This window comes from Balearica regulorum, chromosome Z (assembly GCF_011004875.1).
Source record: "Balearica regulorum gibbericeps isolate bBalReg1 chromosome Z, bBalReg1.pri, whole genome shotgun sequence".
NCBI classification, from domain to species: Eukaryota; Metazoa; Chordata; class Aves; order Gruiformes; family Gruidae; genus Balearica; species Balearica regulorum.
In genome coordinates, this window is record NC_046220.1 from 53,251,595 (window position 1) to 53,268,604 (window position 17,010).

The following is a 17,010-nucleotide window of genomic DNA, read 5'->3' on the forward strand; positions in this document are numbered from 1 at the left end:
GGCCGCTGTAGGGAGTCCTACACGGCGAGTTGCAGAAGCTGCTGCAGGAGAAGGTGAATCGAGCCAGTTTGCAGAGGTGAAAGCCATCTAGCTGGCTTTAGATATTGCTGAAAGAGAAAAGTGGCCAACGCTGTACCTCTATACCAACTCCTGGATGGTGGCCAATGCCCTGTGGGGGTGGTTACAGCAGTGGAAGCGGAGCAACTGGCAACGCAGAGGCAAACCCATCTGGGCTGCCCCACTGTGGCAAGATATTGCTGACTGGCTAGAGAAGCTGGTTGTAAAGGTACGTCATGTAGATGCCCACGTACTCAAGAGTCGGGCCACTGAGGAACATCAGAACAACCATCAGGTGGATCAGGCTGCCAAGATTGAAGTGGCTTACGTGGATTTGGACTGGCAGCGTAAGTGTGAATTACTTCTAGCTCGGTGGGCCCATGACACCTCAGGTCATCAAGGAAGAGATGCGACATATAGATGGACCCGTGATCGAGCTGTGGACTTGGGCATGGACGCCATCTCACAGGTCATCCATCAATGTGAAACATGCGCCGCAATCAAGTAAGCCAGGCGGGTAAAGCCTCTGTGGTATGGAGGCCGATGGTTGAAATATAAATATGGGGAAGCATGGCAAATCGACTACATCACGCTCCCACAAACCCGCCAAGGCAAGCGTTATGTTCTTACAATGGTGGAAGCAACCACTGGGTGGCTGGAAACATATCCTGTGCCCCACGCCACTGCCCAGAACACTATTCTGGGTCTTGAAAAGCAAGTCCTGTCGTGGCATGGCACCCCAGAGAGAACTGAGTCAGACAACGGGACTCATTTTTGGAACAACCTCACGGACACCTGGGCCAAAGAGCATGGTATTGAGTGGGTGTATCACATCCCCTATCATGCACCAGCCTCTGGGAAAGTTGAAAGGTGCAATGGACTGCTAAAAAGTACCCTGAGAGCAATGGGTGGTGGGACCCTCAAACACTGGGATACACATTTAGCAAAGGCCACCTGGTTAGTTAACACTCGGGGATCTGCCAATAGAGCTGGCCCTGCCCAGTCAAAATTTCCACGCCCAGTAGAAGGGGATAAAGTTCCTGTAGTGCACCTGAAGAATATGTTGGGTAAAACAGTTTGGGTTATCCCTGCTTCAGGCAAAGGCAAGCCCATCTGCGGGATTGCTTTTGCTCAGGGACCAGGGTGCACTTGGTGGGTGATGAGAAAGGATGGGGAAGTCCGGTGTGTACCCCAAGGGGATTTGATTTTGGGTGAAAATAGCCAATAAATTAAATTGCATGATGTTAATAGCGATATACTGTATCAATGGTATGACCATAAGAATCACCCAAAATTAATGAAGGATGGACTTTGAAACTGAACAAAGCGCCACGATGATGGAACTAGAACTGACTTCAGCTGGTGCCCAGAAACTTTATGGAAAAATCACATCTTTGACATCCAGACTGTGAGCATGGACCATACCAGATACACCGGCTGTGAAAACTCTGGATGCAGTGTGCAACAATCCAGCAGCACGCACCATTGTTCCTGCTCTGAGAGACTGTAATGGCAGATGGAACCCAAAACCATGGACTAAATGAAGTCGACAGACATTTTAGAGCGATAGCCCATAGAGTAAGGCAATGAGTTCTGTAAAATAATCTGGGGATGACGTAGATGGTATGGAATAAGGGGTGGATAATGTCCTGGTTCTGGCAAGGACAGAGTTAATTTCACAAGGAGCCAGGACAGGTGAGCCAAGCTGGCCGGGGGCTATTCCATACCATGTGACGTCATGCTCACCATAAAAGGGGGCTAGTCCGGCAGGGGCGGGTTCGGTGTGTGTGTTGGCCTAGCTCCGGGACAGATCGAGCATGGGATCGGTAAATCGTTCTCTGTTATCACCCATTGTTACTATCTCTTATCAGCACTGTTGTTGATTGTTTTCCCTCTCCCTTGCTGTCCCAGTAAACTGCCCTTATCCCAACCCTCAAGGCTTTGCCCTTGTTTTTCTGTTCTCCTCCCCATCCTGCCGGGGGAGGGGTGAGCGAGTGGCGTGTGGCACTTAGCTACCAGCTGGGGCTAAACCATGTCACAGAGAAAATGTGTTGTTCTAGCTAAACTATGTTTGAAAAAAAGAAATATTTAAGAAGGAATTATAGTGTCAAACTGCTAAAATAACATATATATATAGGTTTGGGGAGGTATTTTTTTGACTGTCAGATTTGTTATGCAAAAGGTATTACATATACACTCTAGAGTATCATATAGTATGTTGGAAATCAGGAAATTGATTCAAGTGGCTCTGTGCATTCACTGTGGTAGCTATTGTTCAATATCCACTTACAAGTGTAAAATTTCACCTGAGGTAGGATGCCAGATAATTTATCTTGTATATAAAGTAAAACGTATATTTAATGTAAAAGTAAAGGTGCATGGCATTTCAGAAATTTTATGAAGATGTAGACTGCTTATGGTTAAGTTTCATAATGTGAAGACATGTCAGATTGGGCATTATTGTGGATAAGTATTGCATAAATTTGATCACAAATTATCTAAGTACCTGGGTACATAGCAGAGCTTTCATCTTATTATACTTGCTTGTTTTCATATGTTGACCTCATTTTCAGCTGACTCAGAAAGTACTGGCTTGGTGCCCACCAAGCTGCTCTCTCACTCCTTCTCCTCAGCAAGGCAGGGGGACAAAATAAGATGAAAAGCTCACAGGTTGAGATAAGGACAGGGAGATCACTCACCAATTACCATTGCAGGCAAACCAGACCCAACTTGGGGAAGATTAATTTAATTTATTGCCAATTAATAATGAAGTAGGATAGCAAGAAATAAAAACCAAACTAAAACCGCCTTCTCCTCACCCCCACTTTCTTCCCAGGCTCAAATTGACTACTTCACTCCCAAATCTTCTGCCTCCTTCTCCCATCCCAAGTGGCAGAGGGTAGGGTGGGGAATGAGAGTTGTGGTCAGTTCACAGCACTTTGTCTCTGCCACTCCTTCCTCCTCACACTGTTCCACTGTGGGGTCCTTGCCATGGGCTGCAGTCCTTCAGGAACTCCTCCAGCATGGTTCTTTTTCCGTAGGGTACAGTCCTTCAGGGACAGACTGCTCCAGGATGTTTCCTCCATAAGCCTCATTTCCTGCCAGAAAGCTTGTACCTTCATGGGGTCCTGTCCATGAGCCTACTCCTGTGTGGGTTTTCCATGGGCTGCTGCTTCCTTCAGGGCACTTCCACCTGCTGTGGCATGAGGCCCTCCATGGACTGCTTAAGGGTGGATATCTGCTCCAGCATGGTCCTCTATGGGCTGCAGGGGAACAACCTGCTTCACCATTATCTTCTCCACAGGCTGCAGGGGAATCTCTGCTCCAGCACCTGGATCACCTCTTCCCCCTCCTTCTTCACAGACCTTGGTGTCTGCAGGGCTGTTTCTCTCATGTTTTTCTCCTCTCTCACAGATGATGTGCAGTGGTTTTTACCCTCTCTTAAATATGTTGTCACAGGGGCACCACCAGCATCGGTGATGGACTCGTATTTGGGCAGCAGCAGGTCTGTTTTGGAGCTTGCTAGAACTGGTTATGTCCAACGTGGGGTCAGCTGCTGGTGTCTTCTCACAGAAGCCACGCCTGCAGCTCCTCACCGCCTCCCCCTCTGCAAAACCCTTGTCACATAAACCCAAAACAACTAGATAACCTCACTGATTTTCAGTTTGAGCTTTAGTTCAACCCATTTGATCCTAAACTGGAGGGCTAGACTAATATTGTTGACAGAGACATCTGAACTGAGGCGGACTTTGAGTTCATTCCTTCCCAAGTGGCACAAGGTGCTGTACATAGCAGTAGGCCAGTGCCTTATGAGAAACATCAATTTACAAACAGGCTGAAATATATTTTTGTCTCCTTTGGGTGCAGCAGATTTCCAAGAAATGACACTTATATAGGAGAAGCTGAGGTGCACAGGCTAAGGAGATAGTGCTGATAAACAAGGGGTCTTTCACTGTTCAGTTCCATCTCTTGTGCTAATGAAAGCAATACAGTAATATGGGGTAGCAGTCAATATAGTGGAAATAATCTGGGTTCTTAAACTCAGTAGTCCTTCAGTAGCAAATGAGCAAATATGATGATTTAACATGGTAAATACTAGATCTGGTTCTATGAAACTAAGAAAGCATGGTTGTTCAATACATTAATGATATGAATCTGGGACAGGCAGTAACGATTTAGAAAAGCATTATTTCATAACAGTATTTAGGTAGTGAACAGAAATATAAGCTAAATTAGTGAAGATTAATTGTGAAATTCTACACTCAAGAAACTCTAGATCATGGAAAGTAGACAGATATGTAGTTTGAAAGATAGAAAAGGAAAGGAGTAATATTAATAGCAGTATGTTAATATTTATAGGTTGTCACAAGCAAATTAATGAATTTCATCACATCAAACTGTTTCCAAAGACCAAATGTTATACTGAAATATTATTTGAAAAGCACGTGAACTTTTATACTTTGACTGACACTGCCAAAACTTTAGTTGTGTCCAGTTTGGGTTATTATAGTTCAAGACTTGAACTTATCCAAAATAAACTAACAAGTTTATCAACCATCTTGAAAATAAAACCTATCACAAAATACCAAGTTTATGTTGTTTAGGTTGTTATGCCAACTACTCTTTCAGAGCTATTTCTTGTGATTATCAAGACTGGAAATACTTCATGTTAAGAATGTACTACTTGGTATTGTGTAATGAAATGTTCACTGGAACAGAGAAAAAGGACAGGGACATGGATATTGTAACCAAACAGTCATGAACAGGAATATGATTCATTCCCTGCTCTGCAAGTCTCTTCTAAGGGAATTTCTTCCCAGCAGGCTTTCGAGGTTTTGTGGCCTAACAAAGAAATTAAGCGGTTTCTAATCCAGGAGTTCAGGAGCACAGTGGAAGTGTGGGACAGCCAACCTTGAAGCCTTTTATATTACAGAGTTGAAGGGATGTCATCTTGGTTTAGTTATTTTTTTGTTTGTGTTTGTTTGTCTTTTTGTTTATTTGTTTTGGTGGTGTAGGTGGTGGTAGGCTTACAAATTTTAGAACATATATTCATCTCACAAAATGGCAGCACTACTACAAAGAGAAAGGAAGCTTCTATAAAATGCCTGGCAGAAGGCTTCTTTGAAAAGGTGCTTCATAAATAGACCTGGAGTGAGGCACTCCAGAAAGCAAGAGGGACATGACTTGAGTCAGAGTGTTTGCAACTTTCCAACGAGACTGCAAGAACACCTTCTCAGGCAGCAATAATAAAGAAAGTACTTGAGAAAAGGAAGGAGTGGAAGCTCTTGTATGCGTCTTTTTTTTTTCTGACTCAGATGGTAATAGCAGTTATCAGTGGAGTGCCCACATATGGTTATTGCTAATTCCTCAGAAACCTTTCGCAGTTTGTTGTCAAACAATCCTATGTTTTCTAGTAGATCTGACAGTTTATCTGGGGGAGTTCTAGAGAGTCCACTTAGGAAGAAAAAGGGTGTTATATCTGAGTGAATGGGGACTCATCTGACTCAGAAATTGATTTGCTTCAGCATTTCCAATACCGTGCAGTCTTTCTAAAGGATTTGAAACCCACCAGTAATGTTTATGATAACCATTCATAGGAACTAAATTGCTTGCTCCTAATCTATAAGAAGAGAATCCTTTTTCAATTTTTGAATATTTCTTAAGGTAGTGAGGAAAAGAACCTGAGTGAATAACTGCAACAGCTTTGGCTCCATTTTTCTAAGCTTCTTTCCCTGCAGACAGTATAATTTACTGTGGAGCAATGCTTTTAACTAGACTAGCAAAACAAAAATACACTGAGTTTGGAACAGCAAAATTTTGCTAATCCATGATAGTGAAGCAGATAATGCAAGCGGTAGCCTAAATTCTTACTAACTCAAAAAGGAGTGTTTGTGCATGTGTGTTGATATGAACCTGAGTGTCCAGAATGTATGTTTGTTGGGTTTGCGTGGCAAGGTTTTGGTGGCGGGGGGCGTACAGGGGTGGCTTCTGTGAGAAGCTGCTAGAAGCTTCCCCTGTGTCTGATAGAGCCAATGCCAGCCGGCTCCAAGACGGACCCGCCGCTGGCCAAGGCCAAGCCAATCAGCGCCTCTGTGATAACATATTTAAGAAAGAGAAAAAGAGTTAGAGAGAGCTTTCGCAGCCAGAGAGAGGAAGGAGAAGATGTAAGAAACTCTGCAGACACCAAGGTCAGTGCAGAAGGAGGGGCAGGAGGTGCTCCAGGCACCGGAGCAGAGATCCCCCTGCAGCCTGTGGTGAAGACCATGGTGAGGCAGGCTGTCCCCCTGCAGCCCATGGAGGAAGGATGAGGGGGTATAGAGGTTCCACCTGCAGCCCGTGGAGGACCCCACACCAGAGCAGGTGGAGGCACCCCAAGGAGGCTGTGACCCCGTGGGAAGCCCACACTGGATCAAGCTCCTGGCAGGACCTGTGGACCAGTGGAGAGAGGAGCCCACGCCAGAGCAGGTTTGCTGGCAGGACTTGTGAGCCCGTGGGGGACCCCACGCTAGAGCAGTTCGTGAAGGACTGTAGCCTGTGGGAGAGACTCACGTTGGAGCAGTTCGTGAAGGACTGTCTCCCGTGAGAGGGACTCCATGCTGGACCAGGGGAACGATGAGAGGAATCCTCCCCCTGAGGATGAAGAAGCAGCAGAAACACCGTGTGATGGACTGACCGTAACCCCCATTCCCCCTCCCCCTGTGCCGCTGAGGGGGGGCGGAGATTGAAGCCGGGAGTGAAGTTGAGCCCGGGAAGATGGGAGGGGTGGGGGGAGGTGTTTTAAGATTTGATTTTATTTCTCATTCCTCTACTCTGTTTTGCCTAGTAATAAATTAGATGAATTCCCTCTTTAAGTTCAGTCTGTTTTGCTCGTGACAGTAATTGGTGAGTGATCTTTCCCTGTCCTTATCTCGACCCACAAGCTTTTCATTGTGCCTTTTCTCCCCTGTCTAATGAAGAAGGGGAGTGATGGAGTGGCTCTGGTGGGCACCTGGCCCCCAGCCAGGGTCAACCCACCACAGTCTTTTTCTCCATTTCTGAATTTTATGCCTGAGAGAATCCACAGGAGTACAAATTCTCTCCAGATGAAAGAGTAAAGGTCCTCTCTTCACTTCACATTCTGATTTATTATTTGGAAGGGTTGCTGAGAATGTAGCCATACTATATATTCAAAAAAATAATGCTATTAGCAGCAATCTGATCAAGTCTGATCAGTATTAACTGTAGAAAGTTTTTCAGTGACATGGGGTAATACATATATTTGTATGTATATAAGAAATACATATTCACACACACACACATATATATATAAAAGTAAACACCCATTTTTATTTTGTTTTTAGAAAAAAAGGTTTTGATTGATATGTTGTTAATCATTAAATCAGGCTCCATGTAGCATAAAAATATGATGCTTTCCCAGCTATCCCATTTCTTTTTCAAAGACTTTGAGTGTGTGTGGATTCATTGTTGCATTTTTCCCCAGGGAATTTTATTCTATAGATGGGGTCCCAGTTATTGTCATGATGACTTATAAATCTGTTCATCAGTACAATGCTAGGAATTCATGTTGTAGAATCATGGGTTAAGTGAGATTGTCCAGTTGTGATCTGATTGCAATTGCAAACCTTAAGCATTGTGTTTTCAGGCATTGCCTTTTCAAAAATTTGCAAGTTTTTCTTATAAGCATTATTTCAGAGACAGTTGATACATTAAATATTTTTCTGTTTTTATGGTTGTATTCTTACCTAAACCCCCAAAATTAATATTAAAAATTTACTTTTCTTCTCATACTTATAATTCTAAAGTACCATACCTTTTTAAGCATTAATAGGTAGTAGAATGGGAATGTATAGATAGCTATGATGGAATTTAATTGATTAACCTGATGTCATTTGTCGTTGCCATAGTGACTACCCATCTGCTTATAATATTTTAAAAGTACTTATTCAGTATGACCCTTTTGAGAAACAGGATTACTAATTCAAAAATGCCAAAGTAATCTGTTTTCCTCTTTTGTTTCATATTGAAAAGCTATGGTGCAATTTTAAGTAGAAAAACATTTTTTAAAAAAAAAATTAGAATCATATTAAAAATAACCTTTTGATCCAATCTTCCTTAATGATTGCAATTTAAGTATTTTTTTTATAGCACAAGAAAACACAAGCAAAAGAAAATCTTTAAATATCCCCTGTAAGTTCAGATTTTCCACCCAGCAACTGCATTACAGAAGTAGAACTGTTGTGTTGGAGTTTGTTCAGGAAGTCACCAGAAGCGTATTGTAATTCATGTGAATCTTATTTTTACTCCCTAGTTAGCCTTTGCAGCTTTTGCAGGTCAACCTATTTTATCATCTCCATTCCTGTAACCTTCTCAGCTGTGTGGGTGATTCAGCTAGTGGTATACTTCCCTCCCAATTAGTAAACTAGACAAGTTGTAGGCATTGTGCAGCCAGAGAGGCTGTCTTTCAAATGAGACATATGAACAAGGTTATGATCTCTCACTAATTTGTCATATCTCACAGAACATGTTGCAAAACTGGGAACTTTGTTTCTTTTGCCTGAGGCTTAGCTTGCTAAGACTGCAATCAATACAAAATTTTGTAAAATTTTGCTGAATTAAAATAGCAAAAATATTTGTAGTTGTCACCATTTTAGATGTATGTGGCCTGATCCCCATGTTACAAGTAACACACATCTGAACATCCTGTAAAAATTATTGACAATCAAATTTCTCTGTTTATCTTCACGATTGGTTTAATGTTGCTTGTCTTTTGACTTTATACTGAACCTGTTCTTTTTCTTTCTTCAGAGTACAATAAAATATTTAATCCATAAAAAAGTGTGTTAAGTCTGAAACCTCAATCAAAATTCAGTATTTGTAGTTATAATTTGGCTATCCAATACCTTGTACTCCTACAATACCTGCAACTGGTTAGATATCAAAGGGCTTCAAGAACCTTAAGTAAAGACATGGAATTAAAGTTTAAACCTACTAGTAATGTCTTCAGGTTAACATTTTTCTGTAATCTTTTACACATTTCTTTGGGATTGTATTTTAATATTACAACATGCTTGTAAAGTAGGGAGGTAAAATATTCTCCATTATATTGACACAAGTGAAAACTTCCACTTAGTTGCACAGAGAGCTCAAACTCTGAATAATTTCAGCTAGTCTCAGACATAGCTCTCCTCTTAAACTTCAGATATTTCTCCTGCAATTCCATCTGCAAATTGTTTGATTGCATGCCAAAGCCATTAGGTGGGATTGATTTACAGCACTTCTCATATTGTGAAAAAGAAGCCATATTTTACCTCAGAAGCAGCACCACACTGATGATGGGTGAAGTGACTTTTTAATTATATATCTTAGAGACTAAAAAGCTAAAACACGTGTTAAGAGTTTCCCTAATCATCTTACTGTAAAGGACGTTTCATATCATTGTTGTATCCATTTTCCCTTTCTATGTTTTCCCTTCTAGGTTTCCATGACATTTTAAAAGTATGTCAATGAAATAGCTATTTCAATAGTGTTCCTTGCAGTGCCATGTATTAAAAACAACTCTGTCATGTTCAAAGCCCTCCCTTTTATAGAAGAAAGCCACTGTTTTACTCTTGAAGTTTAGATTCTTCCTAATGTCCTTCTCAACACCAGAGCTTTCACTGGTACTGTTGTTCACTCCATTTGTATAATCTATATTTCAAGTTTTCAGATCTGGGTTTTTGTTTGTTTGTTTGTTTGTTTTTTAATTTATTTATTAGCAGGACATTGGCTAACTAAAAAGATCAATAGATTATTTGGCACAATTGCTAATTCCAGATCAGACGTATGAATGATCTCTTTGTAGTGAATTGATAAATAGTTCTATAATTTCTTCATCTGTTTTTTTCAATAAATATTTTCTTTTCCTTGCAAATAGTGGTTTAATCTATTTTATAGAATTTATATGACACGCAGTCCTTGTGAAACTGTATGGAGTTTTTCTCAGTAGATAATGCCATCCTCCTTATTTTTTGAAAACTAGCATGTAAGCACTTTTTATTAGTAGTACTTAAAACACTAATCAAGCATTTAACTAATGTTTAAAACAAATCTCTGGATTTCATATCTATATTAAGGTGTTTGGCACTAGAGAGAATTTTCTTCCATACCATATCCTGGGGTGCATCAAGCACGGCATTGCTAGCAGGTCTAGGGAAGTGATTGTTCCACTCTACACTGAGCTGGTGTGGCCTCACCGCGAGTACTGTGTGCAGTTTTGGGCACCACAGTACAAAAAGGACATCGGACTATTGGAGAGTGTCCAAAGGAGGGCAACAAAGGTGGTGAAGGGTCTAGAGGGGAAGACGTATGAGGAGAGGCTGAAGTCCCTTGGTTTGTTCAGCCTAGAGAAGAGGAGACTGAGGGGAGACCTCGTCGCGGCCTACAGCTTCCTCACGAGGGGAAGCAAAGGCGCAGGTGCTGATCCCCTCCCCCTGGTGACCAGTGATAAAACCCGAGGGAACGGAATGAAGCTGCGATGGGGGAGGTTTAGGTTGGGTATCAGGAAAAGGTTCTTCACTGAGAGGGTGGTCGGGCACTGGAACAGGCTCCCCAGGGAAGTGGTCACAGCGCAGAGCTGGACTGAGTTCAAGAAGCGTCTGGATAACGCTCTCGGTCATATGCTCTGATTTGGCTGGTCCTGTGTGGAGCCAGGACTTGGGCTAGATGATTCTTATGGGTCCCTTCCAACTCAGGACATCCTATGATTCTATGATTCTGTGATGTGAGAATCCAAAATCTTTCTTATGGATGAACTCGGATATTCAGGGATGAATGGTAGAATGATGATTTTTTTTTTTTCCACCTGTATTTTCTACCCTTATTTCATAGTTATTTAAGCATAATAGACAACTCACAACTTAATATTAGAATAGATTTAAAATAATAATTGAGGAAATTTGATTTGAATTTGTTAATAAATGTTGTTAATGTTTTGGACTTAGATAGCTGTCTTTTCTTGGAATTGTCTTGTAGCACTTCCTTAGCTAGGTAAGTAGCATCTTCCCCATTGTTCTAATGTTAATCCCAAAGGATGCATCATCTGTCACTAAACATTCAATATAAAACTGCTCATTTTGTTTCCTTTCATTCACTCTCGAAGCAGAGCACAAATCAGTCCCTCTGGTATGTTCATAAAATCTGTGATCTCACTGATTAAAATGTAGAGAAACTGGCATTTTCCTTTTATCTGCAGTCCATCATCTATTGTTTTAATCTCTTTAATGTTGTGTTTCTACTTTGTCTTTAGCATTGGTGTTTTTGTTTGGGTTTGTTTTTTCTTTCTGTTTTCGTTTTCCTCCCTCACTTACAGCACATTAATTAGACACAACCAAAATATTGCAAATAAATTTCTCATGTAACTTTCTGTGATAACATTTGTCCTGGTTCTGGCAAGGATAGAGTTAATTTCACAAGGAGCCAGGACAGGTGAGCCAAGCTGGCTGGGGGCTATTCCATACCATGTGACGTCATGCTCACCATAAAAGGGGCGGCATGTCGGCGTGGCTCTGTGACGGGTCGAGCGTCCGGTCGGTGGGTCGTGGGATCGGTAAAATCGTTCTCTGTTATCACCCATTGTTACTATCTGTTATCAGCACTGTTGTTGATTGTTTCCCTCTCCCTTGCTGTCCCAGTAAACTGCCCTTATCCCAACCCTCGCAGCTTTGCCCTTGTTTTTCTGTTCTCCTCCCCATCCCGCTGGGGGAGGGGTGAGCAAGCGGCGTGTGGCACTTAGCTACCGGCTGGGCAAAACCACGTCAACATTTGAAGCATGCCTTCATAGTATTTATGTAGTCTCCTATCATAATTTGAAAGTAAAGTACAAAATTTGATGTCATTTAAAACTGCATGCCTTTTATGCAGAAGTCACCAGTTCTTAAATATTTTTTAAATGTACCTTATCCCCTTTTGAACTTTTTTCCCTTTGCTCTTCAGATTTTACTGTTAAGATTAGAATTTTTTTAAAAAGCTATTTCCAAATATCTGTATTGCTTTTGTGATTTTACCATCTTTTTAACAGGATATCCAACAGTGCTGAGGTTTAACCCCAGCTACCAACTAAGCACCACACAGCCACTTGCTCACACCTCCCACGCACAAGGGGATGGGGAGGACAATGGAAAGAAACTCAGAGACTGAGATAAAGACAGTTTAATAGGATAGCAAAGGAAGAGAATAATAATAGTAACACCACCACCAATAATAATAATAATAATAATGATGATGATGCAATTGCTCAACACATGCAGAGGGAAAAAAAAAACCAACAATGCCCAGTCTGTTACCAAGCAGTGATCCCAGCTCCCAGCTAGCTTCCCCAATTCTGTACAGGGCCTAACGTTATACGGCAGGGAATGTCCCTTGGGCCAGTGTGGCTCAGGTGTCCTGGCTGTGCTCTCATAGCTTCTGGTGCACCTGGCAGAGCGTGAGAAGCTGAAAAGTCTTTGAGTTAGTGTAGACGCTACAACTACCTAGCAACAACTAAAAACATCAGTGTGTTATCAACATAATTTTCATACTAAATCTAAAACACAGCACTGTACCAGCTATGAGAAAGAAAATTAACTCTGTCCCAGCTGAAACCAGGACAGTATGCACCCCTTATTCCATACCATCTATGTCATGCCCAGGTCTCATACTTACCAATATATTCCAATTAATCACCATCACTTTTCCTGTCTTTTAATATGTACTTGCAGATATCACTCCCTTAATCCGTGGGCCATCCCTCTGAAATGTCTGCTGAGTTCATTTAGTCCATGAATTTTGGGGTCCATCTGTCATAACAGTCTCTCAGGACAGAGGAGATCGTGTGTGATGTTGTTCCAGAAATGAGTCCCATTGTCTGCTCAACTCTTTCTGGGGTGTCATGTCACCACAGGGCTTGTTTTTCAAGGCCCAGGATAGTGTTCTGGGCAGTGGCATGGGTCATAGGGTACCCGGTGGTCAAGCCACCCGGTGGTTGCTTCCACCATTGTAAGCACATGGCTCTTACCCTGGTGGGTTTGTGGAAGATGTGATATAATCAATCTGCCAGGCCTCCCCATTTTTATATTTCAGCCATAGTCTTCCTATCAGAGAGGCTTTAACCACTTGGCTTTCTTGATTGCAGCACATGTTTCACATTCATGGATAACCTTTGAGATGGAGGCTATGGTCAAGCCCACCCTTCAATCACTAGCCCATCTATATGTTGCATCTTGTCCTTGATGGCCTGAGATGTCACGGGCCCATAGAGCTATAAGTAATTCACCTTTATGTTGCGAGTCCAAATACACCTGAGCCACTTCAATCTTAGCAGCCTGATCCACCTGATGGTTGTTTTGATTTTCCTCAGTGGCCTCAATCTTGGGTACGTGAGCATCTACGTGACGTACTTCTAGATTTAGCGTCTCTAGCCAGGCAGCAATATCTGGCCACAATGGGGCAGCCCAGATGGGTTTGCCTCTGCGCTGCCAGTTGCTCCGCTTCCACTGCTGTAACCACCCCCACAGGGCATTGGCCACCATCCATGAGTCAGTATAGAGGGAGAGCATCAGCCACTTTTTCAGTAATATCTAAAGCCAGCTGGATGGCTTTCACCTCTGCAAACTGACTCAATTCACTTTCTCTTTCAGCAACTTTTGTGACTTGTAGAGGACTCAACAGAGCAACCTTCCACCTCTGATGCTTTCCCACAATGTGACAGGACCCATCAGAGAACAGGGCATATTGCTTCTCATTTTCTGGCAGTTTGTTATACTGTGGGGCCTCTTCAGCACGTCTCACCTCCTCCTCTGGTGACATTCCAAAACCTTTATCTTCTGGCCAGTCTGTGATCATTTCCAAGATTCCTGGGTGACTGGGGTTTCCTATTTGAGCCCACTGTGTGATCAGCGTGACCCACTTACTCCACGTAGCGTCAGTTGCGTGATGTGTAGAGAGGAGCCCTCTCTTTGAACATCCAATCCAGCACTGGCAGTCGGGGTGCCAAGAGGAGCTGTGCTTCAGTGCCAATCACCTCTGAAGTGGCTCAAATCCCTTCATAGGCTGCCAATATCTCTTTTTCAGTTGGAGTGTAGCAGCCTCAGATCCTCTGTATCCCCAACTCTAAAACCCCAGGGGTCGACCTCGAGTATCCCCTGGTGCTTTCTGCCAGAGACTCCAGGTAGGGCCATTCTCCCCGGCTGCGGTGTACAGCATATTTTTCACATCTGGTCTTGCCTGGACTGGCCCAAGGACTATTGCATGAACTATTTCCTGTTTAATTTGTTCAAAGGTTTGCCATTGCTCAGGGCCCCATTTGAAATTATTTTTCTTCTGGGTCACCTGACAGGGCTTACAGTCAGACTGTAATTTGGAATATGCATGCTCCAGAAACCCACAATGCTTAAGTCCCTGTTTCCTTTTTGTTAATTGGTGGAGACATGGCTGCTGTTTTGTTGCTCACATCCTTTGGGATCTGACAACACCCATCTTGCCATTTAATTCCTAAAAACTGGATCTTCTGTGCAGGTCCCTTGACCTTACTTTGTTTTATGGCAAAAACAGCTTTCGGAAGGATTTGGACTATTTTCTTGCCTTTCTCAAAAACTTCTTCTGCTGTGTTGCCTCATATGATGATATCGTTAATGTATTGCAGGTGCTCTGGAGCTTCACACTGTTCCAGTGCAGTCTGGATCAGTCCACGGCACATGGTGGGGCTGTGTTTCCACCCCTGGGGCAGTCGATTCCAGGTGTACTGGACGCCCCTCCAAATGAAAGCAAACTGTGGCCTGCACTCTGCTGCCAAAGGGATCGAGAAAAAAGCATTCTCGATGTCACCTTGGTCATATCACTTGGCTGCCTTTGACTCCAGTTCATATTGACATTCTAGCCGGTCTGGCATGGCAGCACTCATCAGTGGCGTAATTTGATTCAGGCCACGACAGTCTGCTGTCAGTCTCCACTCTCCATTACACTTTCATACTGGTCATATGGTACTGTTAAAGGGTGAGCGGGTTCTACTGATCATTCCTTGGCTGTCCAGGTGATGAATCAGCTTATGGATGGGAGTCAGGGAGTCGTGATTGGTGTGACATTGCCACTGGTGCACCGTTGTGGTAGCGATTGGCACCTGTTGTTCTTCATCCCTGAGCAACCCCACAACAGAAGGGTCTTCTGAGAGACCAGGCAAGGTAGACAGCTGTTTAATTTCCTCTGTCTTCAAGGCAGCTATTCCAGAAGCCCACCGGTACCCTTTTGGGTCCTTGAAATACCCTCTCCTAAGGCAGTCTATGCTAAGGATGTACAGAGCCTCTGGGCCAGGCACAATGGGGTGCTTTTCCCACTCATTCCCAGTTAGACTGACTTCAGCTTCCAATAGAGTCAAATGTTGGGCAGAAGGGTTCTGCCCCTTTACAGCTGGATGTCATTAGGGTACAGTGTGGCACTGGTATCTACTAGAGCCTTATACTCCTGCGGGTCTGATGTGCCAGGAGTCCACACAGTCCAGTAAACACGGTTGTCCCTTTCCTTCACCTGCCTGGAGGCAGGGTCCCTCTAGTCCTGGTCATTATTTTCATTACCTTGTTATTCACTTCTTTTAAATACAAATCAGAAGCTTTTTCCATAAGATCAGAAGTAAGATTAGTCCTCTTACTCTGTCTGGGGAACTGCCCACTGGAGAGTGCAGCAGCAATTTTCCTGGAAGAACCCCCATTTGAGATTGTTTTTTCCTTGCAATTCACATACCCATGCCTCTAGGGTCAAGGTAGGTTTTCCATTTACCTTCCTCATGTCCTGTCTGTGATCACGCAGGTAAAACCACAGAGTGCTTTGTGGTGTGTACCCTCTGCATCCTCTTTCTTGAGCAGAGGATTGCTTACTGCTAACAGATGAGATACTGGTCTGTACAAGCGGGGAATTGGACATATCCTCTTTCTGTTGCCAGATCTCCTGGGAAAGTTTCTCGCACAAGTTTTCAGATTTTTTCAGACAGTCTTTCCACAGCTGAGACACAGGTCCATAGGAAGGAAGAAAGATTTTCTTTGTTGAAGTTGGCCAGCCACTTCATTCCCTGTTGGTACCTCTTCATCTTTGCAGGCCAGTACTGCCAGTGATTTGGCATACGACAGTGGTGTGCTCTGTGCAAACCTTCACCACATGGGTCAGGTACATTGGACTTCATCTGTGGATCTGTGGGTAACTGCACATTGCCCGGATCATAATAAACCATCTTCCACATGGCTTATTCCCTCAGGTGCTGTATACCTCTCTCCATGGTGGTCCACTTGCCTGGCTGACATATAACATCGTCTTTGAAGGGATACCTTTTCCTGATGCCTAACAAGAGTTGACTTCAGAGGCTGAGGGCTTATGTTCCTCTTCCAATTGCCTTGCAATGTTCCCTTCCCTGGACAGAGATCCCAGCTGCGTGGCTTCTCCACCCTCTAATTCCAGGCTACTGGCCCCATTATCCCAGCATCAGAGCAGCCAGGTGATAGGTTGTTCGCTTAATTGACAGCTGTAATCTTTCCGCATAACTCTCTTTAAGATCGTGAATTCACCATGAAAAATGGGAAAAGGACAACCTGTGTTGAATATTTTTGTAGTTATTAGAGTAAAATACTTTCTTTATCTGTTTATCTCATCTCTTGAAAAGTTTGGCATCCAATTACTGTTATGACTGTGAAAAAGCACATATTTTTCCAAATCAATACATTTATTCACTTGACTCACAGGCATGACAAAGAAGTACCTATTGATCAGCAAGCTGGATCTCATAGAATATTCCATAGCTCTTATACAACTTGGCTTACAATAGTACCTGAAGACATTGTTATCCTTAGATAATAAGAGTTAAGGATCATTAGAGCAATGAGTGATTTGACGGTCTGTCTTTAATTTTGTCTTTTATAGTCTTCCTCAAAGACAAAAAGCAGCATGAATGATACTGCA